Here is a 10,205-nt window from a genome sequence, read left to right as displayed (position 1 = left end):
TGATTTCTATTTTACCCATGAGAGAAGGAAAACTAAAATAACTCATAGCTGAAGAAGATTATGCTGACAGAGGAAGGAAATGCAGAAGTGACTGGTTCCACCTTCTTAAACCTTTCATACTACCTCTCCCCTCAAAGTGAAGTGTCCCCAATCCTTTGGAACCCATCACCCTTTCATCAGTTTGCAATTTCTTCAATGTTTATGTATTTTGTGTCATAGTGATTACATTCAGTGTAGAATGTAGAACACTTTCAGAGGATGCCTAGATGAAGAAAACAGGCTATTTGGGAAAAGAACACACATATACAGGTAGTCCTTGATTTATGACTGGTCAGCTAATGACCATTTCAAATTATGACAAAACACATTTTACAGCCCACAAAACATTTCTGGCCATTTTAAAACGTTGCAACAATCCTCTCATGATTACATGACTGGCTTGGCAATTGGCTTGCCTTTATGATGGGTTGCAGCACCCCATGATCATTTGACCCTGATTTGCCACATTTTTGCCAGTAAATGGAATGACTAATGACTGGCATTGGTTTAAGGACTGAATTTACAGAGGAAAAACAGCATATATTATCAAGCAATGAGAATACTATGTGTTTCAAGTTGTTACATAAGTTAATGTTGCCTGGGGGAAGATGGAAATGTTGAGTTTCCAAGTCAGACCAAAATAGCATGTGTGATTTGGTTAAGGGCATAGTTTTGTCTCTTAATTTATTAACTGGGTTACAGCAGCTAAGATAAATACATTGCAAAGATAGGGAAATGGTGGCTTGGATTTTCTTAAATTTCTTTCAGAGTTTGCATTTACAAGACAAACTAGCAATTAGCTATGTAATATTGTCTTACTCATTCTTTATATCTGACCTTTGCTAAGCAGCACATGAACAGCAAGGGAAATAGTCACAGCTATTCTTGCGAACACTAAAAATTGTTTAGTACTATCTTCTAAGTATTCCCTTCTGGACATGCACAAAATGATAATTTATAAGACATAGCATTGTATCTTAGATCCGTATACATAGTTGCAATGTGATGATTGAGTTCTTTCCCAAAATTGATAATAAAAAAGTCATATTTTTCAAATCACAATTGCCTGTGCCAGGCTCCCTAGAACTGGACAGGAAGCTTAAGAGTACTAATGACCAAAGGCAGCCATTTCCTGTAGTTTATGCCAATGTAGAAGCAGCATTTTGAGGAGCTTTTCCAAGTTGGTTTTCTAAGAAGATTCTTTTTTGATCTCTCCATTCCTGGTGATTGCCTGGATAAATCCACAGTTTTCTTGACAGCATTTTGGAAGTGAGTTGCACCTGGCGCTTCATAGGGCTGCAGAAATTTAGTGATACAAGTTCATAATCTGAGTTCATGTCTACAACAGAACTGGATTTCATACCACCCTCCCTTCCTTTTCTAGCCTTGTGTTTTAACCACTGTGTCAATCTTCATCTTGGGGTGTGGAAAATGTACATAACTATTTCCCAGCATCATAACTTTCACAGGCATCTGGAAGGTGAGAGATTAAGAAATGCTTTAGGAGGAGCTCCTAAACATGTTATTTCATAAGCAATATTTTGCTTGCATCTCATTATAGGGATAAAAAAAATCTGGGGAGCATTTGCTAGTCAACAGTCCAATTCAATATGCCACCTTCCTATTTTCACATATCCCCTTTTGGTGATAATATTGAAACATCTACTATCCTTGACTTACAACCATTCATTTCAGTAACTGTTCAAACTGTTCACTCCCTCCCACAATTAAGTGTTTGCAATCTGGGTATTTGGCAACCTGTTCATACTTAATGAGCTCTCAATTTCAGAAGTCCCTTGGCTCTGCAGCTGAAAATCCAAATAGTTGGGAGGCCTTTGTACAATCTCTCTGACCTTCCCATGCAATTTCTTGCTTCCTACCCTACCAGCAGTGTATAGGGAAGCCTTGAAATTTCCTGGTACTTCTCCAATGACTCATTGCAGGAAGCCAGCAGGAAGTTGTCTCATCTAACAACCGGGGCATTCATTTAATGACAGCACCTGAGATTATTTAGATTGCCATTGCTAAGCAAAGAAGTTACCCTTTATCACATAGCAACAAAAATTCTGGTCCAAATTGGGACCACAAATTATCAATAATCTTATTTACAACAAGGGTGATCTATAAAATTAATAAAACATAAAGAATGAAAAGAAAACAATCAGTTCCAATGAGAAAAACTGATTGCAAATAAAAGCATTTTTAAAGAGCATAGTGGCCTCATGAATATTGAAGGTAATTTATCATTTGAGAGAAACTTTAAAATGAGAATTCACTTTCATATGAGAAAGTTTACAACAACTAGCAGAATGAGAAACAGGCAGGGTTAGAATTAAATGTCTCATGGTTTTCAAAACAATTAGTATTTTTTCAGAGTTCTAACTATATTCTCATTTTAGTACTCATTTTATACTTTTATCTTTCTTTTTACGTCCCTTTTTAATAGGGCCATTATATTTGCCTTCCCAAAATCATACCAGTCTTCATTTCTAACCAAACTTGATAAGTATGTTATGAACAGTCAACCATGTTGTCTTCTGTGATCACAGCTTCTGATTCTAATAAAAATGAGAGAAAGTGTCTCTTCTTCATCTGCTACACATATGTGGTACGTTTCATCCAAATTTTGACAAATTTGTAGATACCTAGTGCATTCAAAGAAATCTGCAGCTCATTCAGGGCTTAGTTCAGCTTTTGGGGATTTAAACTATAGCTCTGTTGTAGAGAATCCATGGATGGTATAAGGTGAGGATTATTATGCCCATGATCTATTAAGGATAAGTTCACCTTTGCATATTCTATAAAACATAAAAGCAAGCATTGTTCATTACACAGTTCTTTTGTACTCCTGTCTTGTTGCTTCAAACTTCTGATAGCACTCATGAATGCCTTCTCTTTAGGATAATAATCACTTAGATATCTAGTGATAATATACTGATGTTACATTTTTAGTGTGACATTGACTAGACGAATTAAGAATTTTAATGAATTTAACTGAAAACTGAAAGCTAATTTGATCATTTCTTTGGACAAATCATTTGATGGCCATGCTTGACCCAATCAGCCACTTAACTGATCAAGTTTTGTTTTCTTTCAGCAGCACACCATCATGCTAACTGGATCATAGGTAACCAGTTTGGAATTATTGGAGAAGGATTTTTCTGATGGCTTTAATGAGATCATGAAACACAAGGGTAACACAAAGGACTACAAAAGTGTGAAATGTTTTGAGATCTCCATATTTCACTATCAGCAAAATATTGTAGCATGGCCTTGAGCTACTAACCTAGTTTAACACGGATTGTTCAGGTAGAACCCAATTACATTAATAGGTAAAGAAATGCCATTTTAGGGAATATCAAATCTTCATCCACCGTCTCTAGTTCATCTTATACCAAATATATTTGGAGAAAACTTCAGTACTCCATTGGTTACGGCTCCACTTGCCTGGCAGACACTGGTCCTTTTCCATAAATATACGCAATTGGTTATGAAGAAAGGGGCACTGCATTGTGGGTGTAAAAGATTGACCTAGTCATGTAGGGTTAAACAAAGTCTGCTCGGTTATTTACAGAAGAATAGAATATCTGTTCCCTGAAATCGATTGACTGCAGCAATCATGCAACACCTACTGTTGCTTCCCAGATCAATGGGGGAATTGGATATGAAAGATACATTTCTATAATTTTCATAATCATGACCATTTTCAGGATTTTTCTTGTGAGTGTAAATTAAGTTTTAAGAAAGATGCAACTGTACTTCTATTGAGATAAATGTATTTTCTTTTTGTAGAGAACTATGTTGTTTCCCAAATCATGTGTTTTAGTTAATACCAAACTAGGTGTCTTTCTTTCTTTGTAATTTGTTTTCCCAATGATGTAGTGCCACAAAACTAAAAACTCTTCAACCTTTTCCAAGTAGAAGATGACATTTTGCCAGAAAGCAAAGTGTTATCTCCCTGAACATCGTAAGAATGATATGGAAATGTAGTGACCTGTTAAGAGTTGCTTGCAGGTCACTACAGAGAAAGGCAGATCTGATGCCTTTATTTATAGCTCCAGAGAGTTTCTAGATCCATAATTCTGCATGGATTTAGGCAGGACATGTTGAGTATTAAGATGTTGATTGGCTGTCTTTTTGGCAGGGGGAATGTTTATTGTTGATTGGACAGTCGCAGTTCACAGCGGGGTATTTAAAGGAGTTGTCGACCGCAAATTGCGCTTCATTTCGCATTTTTCTGGGGTTAGAGTTGTAGTTCTCTCTTGTTGAATAAAGAATTGAATTGAATTGAATTGAATTGATTATATTTCTATGCCGCCCTTTTCCCCAAGGGGACTCAGGGCGGCTCACAATCCAAGTCAAGGGGGGGGGTACAAATAAGGAATAAAAAAGACGAACAGAACAGATGTTTACTTAACCAAACTATTGCCTGATTATTGCGTCCCGAAACTTCCGTAAATACAATTGGACAAGTACTAACTTTTTGTAGAATGACACTATTTCTTCAAGAACCAATGCTGAGATCGCTGGAGACTACAAGTAATGACTCTTAATGTAGTGACAGCTGAATGATTTGGCCATAAAGCAAAATATAATGATGCCATCAATTTATTATGGCAGTTCCAATTGTGGTTGTTCAGCAGATCATGTAGCTAGGTGTGATGACTGCATCTTGGGTTTCCTGCTGGCTTCCCCATTGATTGCTTAACTGAGCAAAGGTCACAAGTAGTGATCACATGATCATGGGACACTGTGACCGTCATAACTGTAGGCTGCAGTGGTCACAATTTGAAATCAGCTACAAGTCTTTTCATTCAGTCTCTTTGTAGCTTTGAATGATAGCTGAACAAATGGTCATTAAGTGAAGTTTACCGGTACTTGATAATTTGCTTCTTTTGTACTCCCCAAATGGTTCTGATGCTCTTATTGTCTTATTATGGAAGAGTCAGTTACTTATCAATTGGTATGATTTTAATAAGTAAAAAAAGAGAGGCAGCACTTTCTTTCAAATAATAAAAGTTGTCACCTCAGAATACAATTGGGAGCAAGAGATCAACCAGTGCAATTTATTATTTATCTATTACATTGTCATACAGTCTTTTTAAAAGGCCTTCAGTTAAACATACACATTTTCTGCCTTCTCCTCCACTTTACTACCTGGTCAGGCAGGATAGGCCAAGAGGCAGTGATTCATCCAAAGTGCCTCTGTGATCTGCTTTGTGAAAACAGAGCATGCAGGTCCACACTCCCCAGGACATTGCCACACTGTCCTGGCCCACAGAAAATCAAGTGTTCCACAAGAAATGTAAGAGATAGCAGAGAAGAGTTGGAGAATTCAAAGTGTAGCTTATTTATTTCACCTCTTGCCTGCCATAATTCAGAAGATTTCATGGCACGATGCATTATAAAACCAAATAAAAATAAAAGATGAATTAATTAAAAAACAAATTCAAAACAAACAACAGAAAAGAAATTTAAGGAACAAAAGTTATCTAGGACACAAATGTATTCTGAGGCATTAGTCCTTTTTGGAGGAATTTAATTTCTATAAAGATTTATACAATTTTTAATGTGTTGATTTTATGTTAAGAGGGTAAAATGAAAAGATAATTTAGGAGTTAATTTTTAAATCTGCAATGTTTAATTTGTTTAGTAGACCATGTTTTAAGCAGAAATGATTTTGTTTCCCTCATTTTATTGAGTGTTTCGTAAGTGCTTTTATCCATTCTCAGCTCTCAGGATGGAGTGGTTAATCAAACAAATGTGATGCTTTCTTTTTCTGGCATATGAATGATATGGAAATTCTACAAACATGCTCTTGCTGTAGCTTAATGTTTTTTAGCAGACATATTAGATAAAACTGAAATTTAATTTAAACTGAATTACACATGTATATACTATCGAGCTTATTTATTAGACTTCAGCCTTGAAGACTCTGCAGAAAAAATATTTGCAGAAAAACCTAATGAGAAAACATTATTGGATTAAAGGACACCCTGTATAAAGAAAATTCCCTGCCTAAATCTCATTGAAATTCATAAGAAGCTGGACAATATTCTAGTTCTTATACATGTCTCTAGCATTTCAACAGAAATCACACAATAGATTTTCCACAATGGATGTGCCCAAAGTGAAATCTACATTTAAAAAAAAAATGCACCGTAAAAATTATGGTGCCTTTTTTCTTATTTAGATCCTACATTTCTTTTCCCAATTTAAATCTTACTAAAAGAAAATGCTTGAATGGATTCATAAACTAACATAATAATCTTTGACTTATATGGAAACTCAAGTTCCTCCAGATATTGTTGCATTTCCCTTTGGAACGAGCTCCCCGTGGAGATTCGTACCCTCTCCACCGTCCAGGCCTTCCGCACAGCCCTTAAGAACTGGCTAGCCCGTCAGGCCTGGGGACAAGGATAGCCGCCCCTCCCGAATGATGAATGTATGTTGCTTACTATTTTATTATATGTCTCTATGTCAATGTCTGTATTCCCCCTCCCTGATTTTATGTGAGCCGCCCTGAGTCCCCTCAGGGAAAAGGGCGGCCTACAAATATTAATAAAATCTAAAAAAAATCTAAATTTCCATTTTTAATAACCATAGTTAAGGATGACTAATGGCTAAAGTTTCTAAAAGGCAATACTACTAGTTGTTATGGCAGATTCATTTGCCATTCCTAGAAGTCATGCTAAGGAACAACCAGCATGAAATGATCTATCTAGAATAATTAGCATTTCTCTGAGATTCATTAAAGCAGTGGCCCCCAACCTTTGCAGCTTGGTGGACTAACAGGAGGAGTGGAAGGGCAATCAGGCCATTATGAACAAGTTGAACTGTGCGCACAAGTGCGTACATTCCGGACTGCCACTCACACAAGTTGAGCTGTGAATACATGCATATGCACTAGCCCACTGCTTGTACATCCTGGTTCCAAATAGACTCAGCCCGGTCGTCGGCCACGGCCAGTGCGTTGAGAACCCCTGCCTTAAAGTATATAGTCCAGCCACAGAGGTAGAAAAAGAGATGTAATGTAGTTGTTAAATGTAGATCGAGAAGATGGGTTGAAAAAAGCGGCTAAACTTCAAGATGTATGCGCAGCCCAGTTCAAAGATATATGAATTTTCAAAAACACCTCAACAAAAAAATGAAAAAATGCCCCAACCCAAAAAACAAACAAACCTACCATCAACATCTATGTACAACTTCCCATTGAACATTGATGCGTTAATTGATAAATGAGATCAAAAGGTTCAGAAAACATTATATTTTAGGCATTGAAGATACCCCTGATATCAGCTCAAACATTTCTTCGCCTCCTACTCCAACGCTTTTAGCGAGATTAGTATTATTTTCAGCATAGCAGATGAAGAATCATGACAAAAATGGCTTGCTTGAGGTGATTGAGCAGTTGACATGTGGTTGTAAATACGCAGTTGATTCGGATAATTTTTTAATGAGTAATTCCTCTCTAGATATGAGATTGGTGAGAAAAGCCTTATAGGGTCTAGTACAGTGTTTCTCAACCTCGGTAACTTGAAGATGTCCGGACTTCAACTCCCAGAATTCCCCAGCCAGTGAATGCTGGCTGGGGAATTCTGGGAGTTGAAGTCCAGACATCTTCAAGTTGCCAAGGTTGAGAAACACTGGTCTAGTAACTTAATTTTAAATGTATATGTACTGAAAAATCATTGTGAGTCAGCTGCATAAATTATCTTTGCTATCCAACAGTTTGATCTTTTCAAGATGAGCAGACAGCTATAAGCATATATCTTCCTTGGCTATGATATTTATGAATTGTTTACACTCAGCTGTCAAGTGGCTCCCTGACAGGTTTGTACATTCCTCATCAGGTGCTCTTACTGGCAACTCAACCCTATGCAAATAAACTTTTACCCATATTGAAAAGAACCTGCTCAGAAAATCTTTATTTTTGTTAAAGTCCATCAGTCTGAATATTGTAACATTCCTGGTGCAATCTCTTTGCACCTTAGATATAAAGCACTTCAATATGATGAATAAATATTTAATCTTATTTAGATCACTCTGGCCAAGAGGGAAAAAACTTAGTATAATAAAATGAAAATGTAGTTTTGAAAAAAGTCTTAGGGAAAAGGGACAAGATTTTTTTTTATTTAGTCAGAAATTAGGGTTGTTAGCATCAAACGATAGCTTGTACAGAATTTGCCTTTTAACTAAAGTTAAAAGAAACAAAGCTGTTAGAAGCATCTGGTTGACCTTGCCCGGGGTTGCTAAGCAGTACTTGGAGCACAGAATACCAGGGCTGTAGGCTAAACTGAAAAGTAGGAGCATCCCACGAGGCAGTTACAGCAAAATGTATATATCATTGCCAAAAAAAATGACATGGGTACATCCCTAGAGCCGCTGGCTTGAATCAAGAGTGTTGTTTTTAGGGGAACTGAAGATTATCATAAATATCTGAGAAACCAGTTTGCCAGTAGCTAGGATTTTCCTGCTCCTGCACAAATTACAAAGATGTTATAAATATGCCATGCATGTTCTTCTGAAATTATAAGCCCAAGTGCAATTTTTTTAAATAGGGGGTGGGATTTTAAAGGTTTAAAATGTATCCTTGTATGCTTTTTTTTTCTCATTTCATTCCAAATGCCCATGACATAAATATGGCTTGCTGACATTTACAAATGACAATATTTTAAAAGCAATTCAAGAAACAAAAACTTGATAAATTCTGATATTTTATAGCATGGGTCCTCAAACTATGGCTCATGGGCTGCATGTGGCCCTCCAAAGCCATTAATCTAGCCCATGGAAGATCACGAGGCTGCCCCCTCACATCGCCCTGCCCACCCTTTGGTCGAGTGCAGGACTTAGCTTTGCAAGCCCCATGGACTGGAACTGAAAGGTAAGGTCAACGATTTTGGCCTGCAGAGACGTTCTGGAGGTGGGGGATGTTAGATCGGGTAATGGAAAGGCACACTCAGGCACCCCTGTGTGTCACAATGGTGACACACAGCCATCACTGAGAGCTGAATTGCACCCGGAACGTGCCCTGGCCCACAATGGGGACTCGGTTCCCCTAATAATCATGAAGGCAGGTGTCAGGGGCGCGTAGAGGCTGTTTCTTCAGGCTAGGGATAGCCTGCTTGAGTGTAGATCATGGCATGATGGTCAGTGATGACCCTGTGTCGATCTCCATCTCGCATGGAGAGCCTTCGATGAGGACTTCAGCTTTTGTTGGCCACCTTGTGTGGACTTGATTGATGTGTAGTGAGTAATTCTGGTGTCACCCTCTGAATGCAGTGGTGGCGGCTGCCATGCCCCTTGGTTGGGACTCTGCTGGTGGACCTGGGCTTCCAGGTCGTCATGGGATGCTCGCTTCTGCAAACCTTGGTGATGTGCCTCTTTCGCTCGCAACTCTGGCAGATGACGTTACGGAAACAGCAAAGATGATCTGGCATGGTCTCTGCAGCTTGCGCAAGGCGGAAAACGCGGTTTGAATTTGCACGCAGGATTGGTGCAGCTACTGTGCTTGCAGTTGCTGTCATCTTCGCTTTCTGAGTCCTCGGCCTTTGTAGCCTCGCGATGTATGCTTGTGCTCTTTCACGCATCTTGTGGAGTGCTTTGGTGCTGGAGAGTTTCTGTAGACTTAACAGCAGATTTGGATGCCCTGGCTTCACCCAAGTCAATTTGCAGAGTGAGATTAGATTTGGTAATCTCCTCTGTAAGTTAATGTTCCGCACACCGCATATGATGCGGTCAAGTATGAGTTTGTCTAGGTCTCTGAACTTGCAGAGTTCCTACCTTTCTTAGTGCCGCAACGTACTTGTTGATCGATTCACCTTCCTTCTGATTGCGAATATTAAATTCATGCCGGCGGGAGTGTATTGTGTCTTCAGCGTCTGTTGGACACAACCAAGCGATCGATTGGTGTGGCGTTGGCTCTGATAGGTCTTTGGCTGTTTCGAACACTTCTCGTCCAGTAACACAGGAACATGTTCTTCTTGTGGTCTTCAGAATGACCCATGAGGTTGTTGGCTTTGAAGAAGCAGTCGAACCTTAGCATATACGATTCCCAGTGTTTGGTGACTGGGTCGTATGGAGTCGGTGGGGCGTGCATGGCCATTTTGTGTTCTGAGTGCATTTTGAGTTTGCCGTTCAAAAATGGCTGCTCTACATTGAGCTCC

This window comes from Thamnophis sirtalis, unplaced genomic scaffold, assembly GCF_051295495.1.
Source record: "Thamnophis sirtalis isolate CommonGarterSnake01/CBP01778 unplaced genomic scaffold, rThaSir2_p1.2 scaffold_4, whole genome shotgun sequence".
Classification (NCBI taxonomy): domain Eukaryota; kingdom Metazoa; phylum Chordata; class Lepidosauria; order Squamata; family Natricidae; genus Thamnophis; species Thamnophis sirtalis.
This window is presented reverse-complemented; position numbering follows the sequence as displayed.